Source organism: Callithrix jacchus, chromosome 13 (assembly GCF_049354715.1).
Source record: "Callithrix jacchus isolate 240 chromosome 13, calJac240_pri, whole genome shotgun sequence".
Lineage (NCBI taxonomy): Eukaryota > Metazoa > Chordata > Mammalia > Primates > Cebidae > Callithrix > Callithrix jacchus.
The window spans coordinates 37,030,491-37,045,962 of record NC_133514.1 but is presented as its reverse complement, the minus strand read 5'-3'; the positions used below and the strand labels follow the sequence as shown (position 1 = coordinate 37,045,962).

The following is a 15,472-nucleotide window of genomic DNA, read 5'->3' as shown; positions in this document are numbered from 1 at the left end:
AATGTATTTCACCGTTCTCTACCTCAATGAGCCATTTTCAGAGCCATAATTTGTCATCATCTTGAACTTCTAAAATCCACCTCCCTTAGACCACAATTACCTATCACACTCTTTTCTTAATTTCTACTGAATCTTCTCTTGAAGCATGTATTGGTTTATAGATCCTTGAATCCCTTTTCTTCTACTTCATAATTAACCCCTAAATTTCATTTTCTCTCTCATCTTCTCCTGAACTAAATGGCTAACTGATGATGAATTTAGTGCACTCTCCCAAGACCTTAAAAGAATTCCTTAGTCACATGACTGTATGTTAAACTTTGGCAACATGTTTGGACTTAACAATATCAATGAAACTTTGCAAGGACAATGTTCTTCTCCTCTTGTTCTGTTTCAGAGTTGAGAGCAGAGCAGAATCTTTGTTCTGCTTGGTCATCTTTATGTCACCCCTAATGCCTAAGATGTTCTTTCTCATCTTCCAAACAGATTATTCTGCATTTTTACACATCCACCTATATCCCATCACCCTCATTCTCAACATAATACCTCACATTTTCTATTAAAAAATAGATTCTCTCATATATGGATTCTTTTAATTTCCTACCTCTTAGCTCCAAACTTATCTACAACATTTTTTGTCCTTGTTTCTTCTGAACTATCTCAGAGTATGACGTGTACAATGTACTTGTTTATTTTCAGTACCTAGTACACTTTTCAATGGGCTGTGTTGTATATTGGTTGAATTAATGACACAGCTGATGGGCAATTCAAAGCTTTATTAGAAGAAATGGAGATGTTTTAATATTCTGAAGACTAATACAGATGTACTCAGACAGACCTATGGTCTGGAATAGAACAAAATAAAATACTAAATCCTCATGATACATTTAAATTAGTAGACATTTAGCCCTGCTGTCACTGTGGGTCATATGTGACTGCATGTTAACAGATGCCACTGTGTCCATGGAGTCAGGAGACATAGTTTTCTAATCTTGACTGTTAGCAGGTGTCATTGGCTCAACTTCAATAACTTCATCTGAAAATGAGGCCCCTGATAGTCTTTAATTTATCTGGTTCTCAAAATGTATGATTCTTTTATTCCCTTGTCACCATAGCAAATTGACAGCTAAAAATGAGGATGTTGCTATAGAACAAGTGAACCTAGTGATAGGAAAAATAGCTGAAGTGGGATTTTGGAAGAAGAGAACACACTGAAGACATACTTAGGTTAACATGCTGAGTTTCCTTGACTGTTTTGTCTTTCATAGCAGGACACATTAACACATGAGGTCTGAACCTCATTCTTTGTACTTATTTCAAACAGCAGCAATAGAGAGGAAGATACAGGTAGCAACATGAGTTAGAAAGGCCTTGTACACAATGCAAAAGATGTACTCTTGTCAGAGGCATTCTAACCAGAGTGACTCCATCTTGAGTATGGGCTGGGTAAATAAGGCTGAGACCTACTGGGCTGCATTCCCAGGAGGTTAGGCTAGGCATTCTAAGTCACAGGACAAGACAGGAGGTTGGCACAAGACACAGGTCACAATGACCCTGCTCATAAAGCAGGATGTGTTAAAGAAGCCAGCCAAAACCCGCCAAAACCAAGATGGCCATGAAAGTAACATCTGGTTGTTTTCACTGCTCATTATATGCTAACTATTATACATTTGCATGCTAAAAGACACTCCAGAGCCAAGATAGTTTATAAATGCCATGGCAATGTCAGGAAGTTACCCTATATGGTCGAAAAGGGGAGGGACCCTCAGTTCTGGGAATTACCCACACTTTTCCCAGAAAACACATAAATAATCCACCTCTTGTTTAGCATATAATCAAGAAATAACTATGAATATAATCAGTGGAGCAGCCCAGGCTGCTGTTTTGCCTATGGAGTAGCCATTCTTTATTCCTTTAGTTCCTTAATAAACTTGCTTTTACTTCACTCTATGAACTTTGAATTGTTGAGTGAGATCTAAGAACCCTCTCTTGAGGTCTGGATAAGGACCCTTTCCAGTAACACTTTTAGTTTTGAGGCCAAGGGAAAACATGGAAGGGTTTTACCTAAGGACATAGATATAGTTTGGTGATGATGAATACAAGAAGACCTATTAATTTTCCAATTATTTACAGTGTATTACATAACATGATGCATTATTGATTTGGAGTATGAAAGCTATTAATTTGTTCTATTTAATCATTTCTTAGTTATGACCAATAAAAATAAGGGAAAGGACTAAGGATGGGTGAAGTCATTGTCCTCTATTTCTCTGAGAGTATTAATTGGTGCTCTCTTCCATTAGACTCAAAACCAAGATTTCATAACTTGTAAAATTTGTTACATTTTATATTTCATTCTGTCATTTAGTCTATCCTGATGACTCATATTAACTCCAAGAGAAATATATAGAGTGCTGCCTATGCTACTACAAGCTCTGCTGGGACCAAGAAAATACAAATAAACAGAACTTACTACTTTCCCCACATCTCAAGTATATTGTGTGTTTTTGTGTAGTTGTAAGGCTGGTAGTGAACTCAGTGACAAAGTCAGAGAGAAAGCAGTTATCTTTAAGTTATTATTTACATTATGTGTGTATGCATGTGCATTACGCAATGCATTCTTTATTCAAATATACAAGTTAATTAGTTTTTTGTATAATAAGATGAAGAATATTAGGCACCTTGGTGAGGAGAGAAAAAAGGTGTGTTGGAGCACTGCCCTAAGTGGATTTGTTGATTCAGGACATTTTGTGAGATCAAGATGGTAAGCTCCATTCCCTTCTAGGAAAGCCACTTTTAATGGGATAAAATTCTGCTTTGAGTATCTAGATATGAGTGCTGTCACATGCCTTTCTTTCCACAAGGAAAAGTGAGCAAGAATGAGTTATCACAGATTATTCCCATAGGAAGGAGGGATATGTCTCATGAACATGCAGCATCTTATTTGAGAAAAAAAAAGTACTTATTTGCTTATATGTGCACTTGCCATTTATCAGGTGGGTGGTGCCATTACTGAGAATGAAGAATTCTTTAGAAGCGGGTATAAAAGAAATGAGTCATACCACAGTGGAAAGTTAGGTGGATGCTGAATATACGGGTTTATTTATTTATTTATTTATTTAGAGACAGAGTCTCGCTCTGTCGCCCAGGTTGGAGTGCAGTAGTGTAATTTCGGCTCACTGTAACCTCTGCCTCCCACATTCAAGCAATTCTCCTGCCCCAGCCTTCTGAACTGGAATTACAGGTGTGTGCCACCATGCCCAGCTAAGTTTTGCATTTTTAGTAGAGATGGTGTTTCACCATTTTGGTCAGGCTGGTCCCTAACTCCTGACCTTGTGATCTGCCCACCTCGGCCTCCCAAAGTGCTGGGATTACAGGCATGAGCCACTGAACCCGGCCTATGTTTTTATATTTTAATGATGGAAAGCCACCTTCAGTTGCATTGACCCTTTATTTAGTGGACATGGATATACAGCATTCTGCAAATGATGCAACTTCTGTTTTTGAATGTAAATGTTCAAATTGGGACAGACATGAAGCCAGGTAGTTTCATGTGCTTACATGGATCGATCACAACTGTGGTCAACTTTGGATGGCTAAAAGTAGCAAAAAGCAAAACAGATGCTGATTTTTTTTTTTAAAGGCAATTCAATTACCCTTTAACTTTCTCCTTAATATCACTAAAAATGACGTAGATTGGATTCATCCACTGTTTACTTGAAATAACTTTTGCATCACCATATTCCTATCAAATATCCATGAACCATGTATTTTTAAGCACCTGTAAAATTACCCAATCCAGCTCCTTCAGCCCCATGGTATATAAAGCACCAAATAAAAACAGGAACAACTTTCAGTTTCTTATTTTGCCTAACAAGCAGGAAAAGCTATTTTAGTACCTGAATATTCAGTTGTGGTGTGTGTAATTTTGTAGCCCTGCTGTAAAGAATATTTTTCCTGCTTGGACAAAGACATAACAGATGAAATTAGAGGATATTATATTGTCATATGCATCAGAGGAATAAAATTAGTATTAAATCTTCTGCATGGCACTCAGACACCAAGGTATCAGAAAAGGAATGGCATTCCTCAAAACCCCTTTTCCCCTTTCAACCCCAGGGGACCTCATTATATCTGAAAGAAGGTATTCGCAGAAGTCAAATGCAGAATGGGCTATAAATTGTCATGGGGAGTTGTGGGAAAGGAAGGACTCTCATCTTGTCTGAAGCAGCACCCTCTCTCTTAAGGACCACGTAAAGTGCCGATTTCATAGGCTTTGTTGATTCTCAGGTACTGTGAACATAGGAAGGAGAGGTTTGATTGATGAGACAGCCCATTTAAGATTGCAGACAATGGTAGGCAATGGTTTTGAATAACAATGGCCCGAGAAGAGCTCATATACCATCACTTGCAAATTCTGATTACAGACAAGACACCTACAAATGACTCTGAGATTTGAGGTACCACAATCTATGTTTTATCAGTAACTCAAAGCAGTCTCTGTAGGGTCATCAACTGCCAATCTTCATCGTATTAATATTCTAGGTTTTATATTCATTCAGATGAAAAAGTAATGAAACTTCAAAACAATGTAATCATATTACAATATGACTAAACCTACCTTCTAAACACCCTCTGTGCTTTGGATAATGCTTCGTGTCATTCAATAAGGCATTTTCTTTTTTTATGCTGCGTTAGGTTTTCTTGTAAAGCCAGAGAGAAAAAGTAATGCCCACGGAATTTTCTCATGACTGTTTCTTAAGTTCTATACTCTTCTTGCATGGATTTTATTTCTTAATTATTATCAAAGGGAAGAGAAGCTGTCAGGGCTCAGAATACCCTAAAATAATGGCCTCAGAAGCAAAAGTTTCTGTGTAATTTTCTCCTATCCTCCTTTCTCAGTCCCATTCTACCATGAGGCTAGCCATGGAAACTAGAATCCCTTTTCCTGGATCATAGAAACCAGAACCCCTTCTCTCCAAAGCCAGCCATAATACATAAATATGTCACAGTAACATTCCCTCTGCCTTTCTGTGTAAGAATTGTCCATTAAGAAATGATCTTACTCACTTTGTTTGACTACAGGTCATAAGACCACCTTTACAGAAAAGATCCTGCCCCACACCCAGAAGGAAGAGTAAGTGCTCAGATAGGCCAAAAAGAATCTAGACAGGCAGGTCCTGCTGGATTTCCCTACTCAGCCTATGTGCATTAGTTCTTATCCCTTTGTCATGGGGAATTGTGGGAAGGGAAGGACTCTCATTTTGTCTGAAGGAAGACCTGTTTGTCCAATCATATTTCCCCAGGCTATCCATGCTTTGCTAAATCTAAGCGTTAAAATGGACACTTTCCTTTGTATCTTTTGGTCTTCATTCTGAAGGCTCCTGGCTATACACGTTCAATAAATGTGTGTCTTTTCTCCTATTAATCTGCGTTCTGTGAGTTGATTTTTCATCAAACCTTCAGAGGGCAAAGGAAAAGTTTTCCCTTGGGCCCTACAAAGCTGATTTGAAAGGAAATTGGCAGTTTTTCCTCATTTTGAACTTGTACATATTCCAAAATGTATTTTAAAATTTTTGGAGCATACTTTACAACCTGCATATTTTTATACATGTTATTTATTCATTTAACAAATATCCGTTAAGTGCCAGACACTGTCCAAAAAACTAATGACATAGGAGTAAACAAGGCAGATAAGCTTACTTCTTCATGGACCTTGCCTTCTGTTCATGGGCAGTCACATATGAACATGTAAGCAAATACATAAATAATGGTAAAAGCACACTGTAATACATGCTGAAACAGAAACAAATAGAATATACCAAATATTTGTTGAACAGCTACCATGTGCAAAACAAGATACTACTTACTTTTGGAACACTAAAATAAACAACAAAAAAAGTTCTTGCCCTCAAGTAACTTACAGAAGTATAGGAAAACATTAATAATCACTTTGTTCATGTTGCAGTATTATACATATGATTGATTATGTGGTTTTATCTCTAAGCTCAATTCCCTAATAATCTCTTCCACAAAATGTTCCTACCTGAGAATGCCATAATAAACAATGGCTGGCTGGGCATGGTGGATCACGTCTGTAATCCCAGCATTTTGGGAGGCCGATGTGGGTGGATCGCAAGGTCAGGAGACTGAGACCATCTTGGCCAACGTGGAGATACTCCATTTCTACCAAAATACAAAAAATTAGCCAGGTGTGGTGGTGGGCGCCTGTAGTCCCAGGTACTTGGGTGGCTAAGACAGAAGAATTACTTGAACCCGGGAGAGAGAGATTCCAGTGAGCCAAGATAGTACCACTGCACTCCAGCCTGGTGACAGAGCGAGACTCCATCTCAAAAAAAGAAATTTTAAAAAATAAATAAACAATGGCTAAATTTTAGGAGAGTTAAAGCAAATCTGAACTGAAATTCAGGAAGAGAATTAACTCTTTAAGGAAATTCATAGAAAAAATATAAAGGGCCAGGCGCGGTGGCTCACGCCTATAATCCCAGCATTTTGGGAGGCCGAGGCAGGTGGATCACGAGGTCAAGAGATTGAAACCATCCTGGTCAACATGGTGAAACCCCATTTCTACAAAAAATACAAAAATTAGCTGGGCATGGTGGCGCACACCTGCAGTCCCAGCTACTTGGGAGACTAAGGCAGGAGAATTGCTTGAACCCAGGAAGCAGAGATTTCAGTGAGCCAAGATTGTTCCATTGCACTCCAGCCTGGGTAACAAGAGCAAAACTCTGTCTCAAACAAAAAAAAAAAAAAGAAAAAATCATAAAGAATAATTTTGTAATGCCATCCTACCTTGGGCAGGGCAATAATGTAAATTTCTCACTTTTTAGAAAGTTAGTATGTTGCTTTACAATCAAAACTAACAATTAGCCAGATTTACTGTTTGTTTCTATTTTTGTTTTTGTCTTCTTGTTTTGGACAGGGTCTTGCTCTGTGGTCTAGGCTGGAGTACAGTTGTGCATTCATGACTCATTGCAGCCTCAATGTCCCAGGCTCAGGTGATCTTCCTGCTTCAGCCTCCCTAGTAGCTGGGACCACAGTTACATGCTACCATACAAGGCTAACTTTAAAATTATTTTGTAGAGATGGGATTTTGCCATGTTACCCAGGCTGATCTTGGGTAATGTGATCATGTGATCCTCCCACCTCAGCCTCCCAAAGTGCTGAGATTATAGGCATGAGCCATGATGCCCAGCCTGACCTTATTTTTGAAAAAGAAATAGAGGTTAATTAGGTCATGTGGAATAGGTGAAGGGACATTACAGACAGATGAAATAACATGTATTATCTAGGTATATCGCCTACTGGTTCTGCTTCTCTAGTTCCAACCTGACTGATACAGTGCCTAAAACATAGCTATTTATTTGTTAATGTCACTTGAATATTTTAAAGGCAACCCAAACGCATAATAGTCTGTACATTTTTATTACTCACTCATACTTAGTCATCTAAGTGACTGACACTACCATTCATCCTGTTACACAACTTAAAAGCCAAAGCCTTCCTTGAGAATTCCTTTTCTCCCATCCTTTACACATAAACCATCACTGAATCCTACCAACTATACCTCCTACTTATCTCTGACATACGTAACACTCTCTATCTCCATTATCAATAACTTGGCTTAAACTATTCTTATCTCTTGAGTGAATGACCCCAGAGCCACCTAACTCTTCTACCTGCATCACATGTGCTTACTACTCAGTCAGTTCTCCATTTTGCAATGGTCACATTTTCTAATAATAACTATGATCATATTGACCTGCTGCTTCAAACACTTTGGTGCCTTCCTATTGGCCTTAAAAGAAAGACCAGCATCTTTAACCCATTTACAGAGCCCACTTGCACAGATTTACAACTATGGCTTCATGGTATTTTACTCTTCCCTTTGTTTTCGGTGTTTTGATTTTGAGTGTTACATACTTCCCAAACCACCCCAGGCCATTATGTGTGAGTGTGCATATTTATAAACATATATACACACATATATATATGTATTTGTTACATGGAATTGGCTTACAAAATAATTTGGGAAGCCTAGGAAATCAAATCTCTATAAGAACTCTATCTCCGAGTCTGATTCAGGAGCTTGGAGTTTATAGGACAGACATTCAGGAAAGGAAGGTCACAAGCAGGCTAGAGCTGAAACCATCCCAACTGTCCCGTAGAACTGATATTTAGAGTTTCTTTTGAATACATATAGAAATTGACCTTCCCATTCTTGAGAAACTTAAATTTGTCTTGTCTGAGGTCCTTTGTCAGGAAAACCAACTATCAGGCCTCCCAGATAGTAATTATACGCCAGACTTTTCCCCTGGCATGAATGTGTAACTGACCACCTGATGCTTGCTGACCAACTCCTCTTCCATAGCTCTCCCTAATTACTGTTTGCCCAGATGTAGTTACAGTTCTTCCCTGATACATAAACCCCTAAATTTAGCCAGTTGAGGAGTTAGATTTCAGAATGACGTTGCGTCTCCTTGGCTGCAGCACCCAAACAAAGCCCTCTTCTCTGGCAATACTTACTGTCTCACTGACTGGCTTTCTGTGCAGTGGGCAATGGGACTTAAACCAAACACCTGATATTTTGGCGACAGAACCCCATAAGAATGAAATGAAACCTTATCTGTTTTTGTAATCTCTGACTTTGGTAATCTTACAGAAGCTGGGACCTATCATGGAAGAACTAAATATTTTCCCCATCACTGACCTCCTGCCACACACCTGGCCTAGGAGACAAAAAAAATTGAAGGAGGTCAAGAAGAAGGCAGAACAATTGCAGGCCCAGCTGCTGCTTCATGCCAAAGGTGAGTCAGCTGTTGAGCCACATTTATGAGCCACAAAATGCCAGCTGTCTCCCTTCCGCCTTCCGAACTTCCCAAGGATATCTCCTTATTGCCCACACTAACAAGAAATATACAAGAAAGAAAATTCTGGAATATGCAGTTCAGCCTAGACAGGTTGACACATCACAAAGCCATCATACACACTGTGCCATTTTGGAGTAGTACTATAAAGATTAAGACCATGTTTTCTGACATTCTCTAACTAATGCTTTTCAAATCATATGGTAGGTTTAAACGTAAAAGCATACATAGGTGCCCTGGGAGACTGGGGGGCTTTTATCCTTGTCTGAGGGTTGGAAGATAACTTTCTAAAGGAGTTAAGTCTTAGACAATAAGTGTGAAATAAAGAGACAAAGAATAATAGGAATGCAGTTGCAGACAAAGAAAGCATCAAAGCAAAGGCACAAGGAGGATGTACAAACCGGCGTCCACTAGGTTACCCTGGAGCAAATTCCAGAATCTCAACATAGGTTTGTTTTCTGTTTGTTTGTTTTGCTCACATTAATGTCTATTGCATTTGGCTGGATCTCCTTCCAATCTGCTTCATTGCAAGCCCCAGGCTGAAAAAGCAGTACCCACCTAAGTAAGACATACTTGCCTCAAAAAAGAGGTAAAGATAAACTAGGCAAATGACACGGTGGCTCCCTAAAGCTGCTCAGGAAGATTACAGAATTCATTTCCTCTCATATCTTGTTGGACAAAGAAAGTCCTGTGTCCAAGCCTGATTTCGATGAGGAAAGGAAGTATAGCCATCCTATAAGGAGTAATAGCAAATATTTCAAACAAATAAAGTGCTGCTATCTAGGTCACAAATATTCATAGCCCTTCGTTGTGCATGCTAAGTCTACTCCCTCTCCCAGAAGTCTCATCTGGGCTCAAAATCTAGGAGCTCTTGGTAGTTTCCATATCAAATCTGGATGTGACTCTTCTCAATCCAGTGATCTGTGAACTAAAAAGATAAATCATATTTCCTCATATGTCCCTTATGTAATAGTGAAACAGGAAGATTATACTCTTCCATTTGGAAAGGGGAAAACAGGAGACATTCATCAGCCACTGTCAATAGCATTCATAAATTTCGTGGGGCAGATGTTACAATAGATCCCTGTGCTGGAGATCTGCAAGGTTTTTTGATGGAGTGCAAGTTCTACAGCCTAGGAGTTGTTCTCCAGTTCCTCATCCACTGTGACCTTTGGCCCCCTTCTTTGGAGGCCCTTTCTCTTTCTTTTATCATCATTGGCTACATTGGAAGATGACACTGGAGAATATGCCATTCTTGAAGACTCAAAGTCATTCTATACCAGATTTCTTTTTATAAAAGCTCTGGGGCCCGAGATTAATTGCATTCTCCAAACCAATTCAGAAATTTTAGCAGGAACATTGTTTGCCACACCCTTCATTCAGACCATATGCTCAGGCTGGATTTTGATTGGTTCTTGGCATTCACTAACCTAAATTTGTATCTCTCTAGTTGAAAATGACAATCAAATGTATCTTCAAACGCTGCACATAATAGAATTTCTGGATTGTCTATATTCCTTTTAATTCTAGGCAAATCAGCTGGTTCTTTTTTGGGCTCACCTTTTTCTATGGTACTTTGTCAAACGCAGCTACTAACACCCATGTTACCAACAGTCTTTTATTTTTCTAAGCCACACATTTATTAGATACAGTACTTTGGATTTCTAAGTTATTAAGGGTGACTGTGTTTTACAGAATGGAGTTTGGGAGTATAGTGACAAAACACATTTCCTCAGTTTAATCAACACCCACACATGACCCAGAATCCAAAGCCACATATTTTTGGTTTTCTCGTGGAAGCATCAATTTTTGTATTAGATTTTGCTAGACTGTGCTACAATAACTCTCAAACTTTAATGGCTTACAACAACAAAAGTGTATTTCTCACATTAATGTTGTCTGTTTGCTGTGCTCCACATCCTCTTTATTTTGGGACCCAAACTGAAAGAGCAGCCTCTAATTTGGAACACCCAGCCTAACAACAAGGGGGAAAAACAAAATGGTTAAATGATTCAGGGGCACTTGATTCCTTGACGTGTCAATAGATACTTTTGCCCACATTTTATTGGCTAAAGAAAGTCATATGTCCAAGCTAACATAATGAATTAGAGAAATATTTTCCTTTCACAACTATGAGCCACAAATATTTTACACAAATACTTCAATCTCCCACGGAATTGAAGCTGGAGGGTGAGGTTCACTAACAGTAGCATATAAATGCTACCGGACTAGTAGAGTATTAGATGAGATATATTTGGAAGGCCCTATATGCTATCCTAAGATCATGTGCTTTCTGTTTTATAAGCAAAGGAGAATTATTGCAGAACTTTAAGCAGCAACACAGTGATATTTTCAGTTTATAAGTAGTGTTCTGGCAATGGCAAATACGGGAGACCAGTTAGGAGTTAATTTCTTCAAACTCAGTGGGTGCTAATGAGGGTTTGAAGCAGAGCTGTGGTAATAGATCAGGATGGGGCATGAGGTGTTGTATTCTTATTTAGCAGATAAAATATTCATAGGAAGAAGGTAAAGATTAAGAAGGGAAGGAAGATTGACTGCATTGAAGATAAAGAGGATAATTAATTGTCTTAGAGGACGTGGCAGTCAATGCATGGATGTAGTTAAGGACACATTTTGTAGATGGTAGAAGGATCAGGGTGTTTGTGAATGCTTCCAATTTCTGTGTGAAATAGAGGATGTTTGCTTAAATTAAAGGATACAGGAGTTAGGTAGGAGATTTGAACAGAATGCCAAAGATGTGGCATCCCTGAGGGGAGGAGGAGAGAGAACAAATAGAAGTTAAAACTTAAACCTAATTAAGAGGCTTGCCTAATAAGTTTGCAATGACTATAAAGGATATGTTTGGTTGATTTCTCCATCAATGCTATGCAAATTTAAAGGTACATTGAAATTCTGGGGTTTAAGGTAGTTGAGAATGTTGGTGAGATAGTGAGGCCCTTGTGTCTTTGTATTTAGTCTGTATTGACCGTTTGTTTGGAGTGAGGACATGAGGAACATGACGGATAAGAGTTTGAGGTTAAAAAGTGGAATATTTGCATTTAACATTTCCGGTTTGGTACAGTTGATAATGAGGATTAAGAAAAGAAAAGTGTGCAGTTTGAGTGATGCTCAAGGGAAGTCTTTAGAGTTATATAAATAAAAGAAATGTGAGGATAATATGTTTATATCGTTGTGGAAATGGACATTGAAGTCATTCTTGTTGATGTGGAGGGTAGAAATAATTGTTATGTGTGTTTGGGGAAGGGGCAATTTTTGCAAGGATGGCTGGGAAAGAATAGGAAAATTATTGAACTCTTCATTCCTCCATGTGGTTGGCAGAATTCTTAAATGGCCCCCTGTGGTCCACACCCTTGTAGAATTCCCCACTCCCTTGAATGTGGGTAGGACCAGTAACTTGCTTCTGACCAATAGGATGTACAAAAATGATAGGCTCTTATTCCCATGACTATGTTCTATTTTATGACATAGATGAGGGATTTTGCAGATATAATCAAGGCCCCTAATCAATTAACTTTAAGTTAATCAACAAGGAGATTATTCTGGGTAAGCCCAACCTTGTCTGGTGAGCCATTAAAAGGGGTCTCAAGGTCAGAAACGGAAGAAAATCAGAGAAATGCTCTCCTGCTGGTCTTAAGAAACCAAGAGCCATGTTGCAAATTTCCAAGACACTGAGGTGGCATAGGGGCTGAGAGCTCCACTCCTATAACCACATGAGCTTGGAAGAGAACCCCCAAGCCACAATAAGACCCCAGCCCCAGCTGACACCTTGACTGTAGTCTTGTGAGATCTTGAGCAGAGGACCCAGATGAGCCACATCCAGACCCCTGACCCATGGAAACTGTGAGATAATAATGTTAAGTTTTATGTAGCAATAAAGCACTAATAGACTACATTATGCTAAAAGGCTAAATGCTTTCAGGAATCTTGTGTACCATTCTATTTAAAATGTTTTCAAAAAAAATTTTTTTGTCTTCAACTTTTATTCACAGAGACAAATATGAGACAGTTTCTAAATTAAGAATATAGATTAGAGTATGAAAAGCAAGCTGTGCAGTAGATGGATATAGAACAATGGGATGGATCTCAGTCATAATTCCCATCACTCCTACTTCTCTTTAGTCAGCTTGTCTGCATAGAGCAGACAAAAAAGAAACAGGTGCGTCCAGTCTGAGGTGCTGGCACTGCTGACAATCAACACCTCAGGAAAGGATGCTGGGCTAGGAGACAGGTAAAAAAGATGTGAAGTTTACTGAATTACTAAGGCTGAGAACAGAATAGAAGGTGGGAGAAAGTGAAACAGAGACAAAGGAAGGAGAAGAGAGAATCAAATGAGCAGCTGCTTTAATAGACACACAGGATTTCATGATGGCTACTGGTATTACCCTCCTTCCTGGAATAGTTGTCTTTCCAACTACTATGGGAGAGCCTGCATGGCCAGCCAGTAATGCCAGTGCCATTTTCTTCATAGTCTGTATTCTATCCCTGCAAGGTTATTAACAGGAACACTCAAACATTCCAGGACACCAGATAAGTCTATATATAAGTATCTTCTATTTTCCTTTCTTCTTTCGCATCTATAGGCTTCATTATAAGCAACCAGGAAGGAGCTTAGTATCAGTTGGCTACCACAAAAGTTAATGACTATGAGGAGGGAAGAAAGCCTTAACTATTAAATGGAAAGAAGTATAAAACTATTTAGTAATCCATGAGTACACATCACTTCCACTTACAGAAAACACATTTTACATTTCAGTGTTGTTCTCTGAGTTCTCTTTGGAGCCAGAATGCAAAACTTCATGAAATCGCTGTTTCAGACTAAATTATGAGTAATATTTTGGGACATGGTTAAAGATTTGTTAAACACACCACAGAACACTTTAAAGTGTGCAATGATTCAAGAAGGTACAGGAGACATACCAGGAGCTTTTGATTCATTATTTATGGAATTATACTTAAGCTACTACTATTGAGTGATTTTTCAATGGTAGGAAAATATCCTTGACTGTTTTGGCTTATGGTTATGAGAATATGGAAGGCGGAGTTGATTACCCATTCAAGGTGAAAAACAAATGTCTTTATTGAACTCAAAACACTGGTGACCCTCTGAGAAATCAGCACAATAGCCAATATTACCACTATGCGTGATTTGAGGGTAATTTGTATTTCAAAAACACTATTTTCAAAACAGTTCATTCATTCAACAAATATATATATCTGCCCTCAGACAGGCAGATAGATAGAGAGATAGATTATATATATATATATATGGAGAGAGAGAGAGAGATGCCCTTTATTCAGAATGATCTTGACACATCTTTCATTCAAAGAGAAATTAATCTCTTCCCAGTTTATAAAAGCTATTTGACTAATTACATTATATAATGGTCTTGTCAAAAGACCTTTACATAGGTAAGAATTCAATTATGTAGGGTAGGCAGAATTAATCACTAATACTTTTACAGCCTCTGTATCTATCTCCACGGCAAGAGCAGTCAGAAAGAAAATGCACTGAACCAGCAACTAAAAGATACTTCTTTTGCTAGTTTCCAACAGGTAAAATGAAGGAGGTTGGTGTTCCCAAATGTATGGTTTGGACTGAACAGAGGTAGATATGCAGAATTTCACTGCATCATTCTTCATAAAACTACATCAAGTGTTTTATCCCTAATATATTAAGTAGATGAAAAATCAGCAGAAAAACGTATATATACTTCCCCAGACTGGATTAGAAAAAAAAAAAAAAATCACAGTAAGCCTCTGGTAAAAGACAGGAATAAATGTCTAGGGGAAATTGCACCAAGACTGAAATAAAATCAAAAGTTAATTGTGGAGATATCCCAGTGATTGTCAGTCCTGATTCTGAAACCAGTGATTTTTAAAGAATAATACGGGGAAAAGAGAATCATTATCACCCTCAGTGGTTTTTTCTGCATATGCACAACTTTAAATTAGAGAATACATTTTCCTTTTGCTGTGCCTAAAATATATATACATAAATATGTTAATATCCATATATCAACATATACTATGTATTATCTAATAATATAATTATATATAAAAATATATATGTATTTATAAATATAACTATATATATATAGTTATATATATAATGTACTACCTTTTTATACAACTTCTCAATCTAGCTTTACAATACTTTGTCATGAAAAGGAAGATGATTTTTAAAGAAATTTCCAGCTCCAATCTTCCTCAGAAAAAAGTCTCAATGCCTTTAGATTTTCCTGGGAACAATTGCTTTTCCTACCCTTTACTTATTGCTCTTCTTTTCTTCTCTGGACTACATCCAATCTCCTTTTTTTTTTCTTTTAACACACTGAAGTTAAAACTGGTACAATGACTTGTAAGATCTTGACCAAGTTTGAATAGCATCCATGTTTCTGCATCTTATTAAAATCCCAGAATCATTTAAAGTGAGTCTTTTTGTGCTGAAGGTTAGTGTAGCCTGACTCAGCCCTCTTGAAACTAGAATATTGCAATAAAGAACTCTTACCTGTGTTCACTGACCAAAAGAAGTTGCTGTGGATTCTTCGAGTGGCTTTAGCTCTCTG

At 38.1% G+C, this 15,472-nt stretch overlaps 1 long non-coding RNA gene across 2 annotated transcripts in view; it reads left to right on the top strand.

Annotated features, from left to right (window-relative positions):
- The window catches only part of LOC144578855 (uncharacterized), a 144,323-nt gene that overhangs the window by 33,507 nt on the left and 95,344 nt on the right, over positions 1-15,472 (top strand). For both annotated transcript variants that reach the window (XR_013525295.1, XR_013525294.1), the window contains exon 2: positions 8,681-8,825. This is a non-coding gene — a long non-coding RNA (uncharacterized LOC144578855). The remainder of the gene's footprint in view (positions 1-8,680; positions 8,826-15,472) is intronic.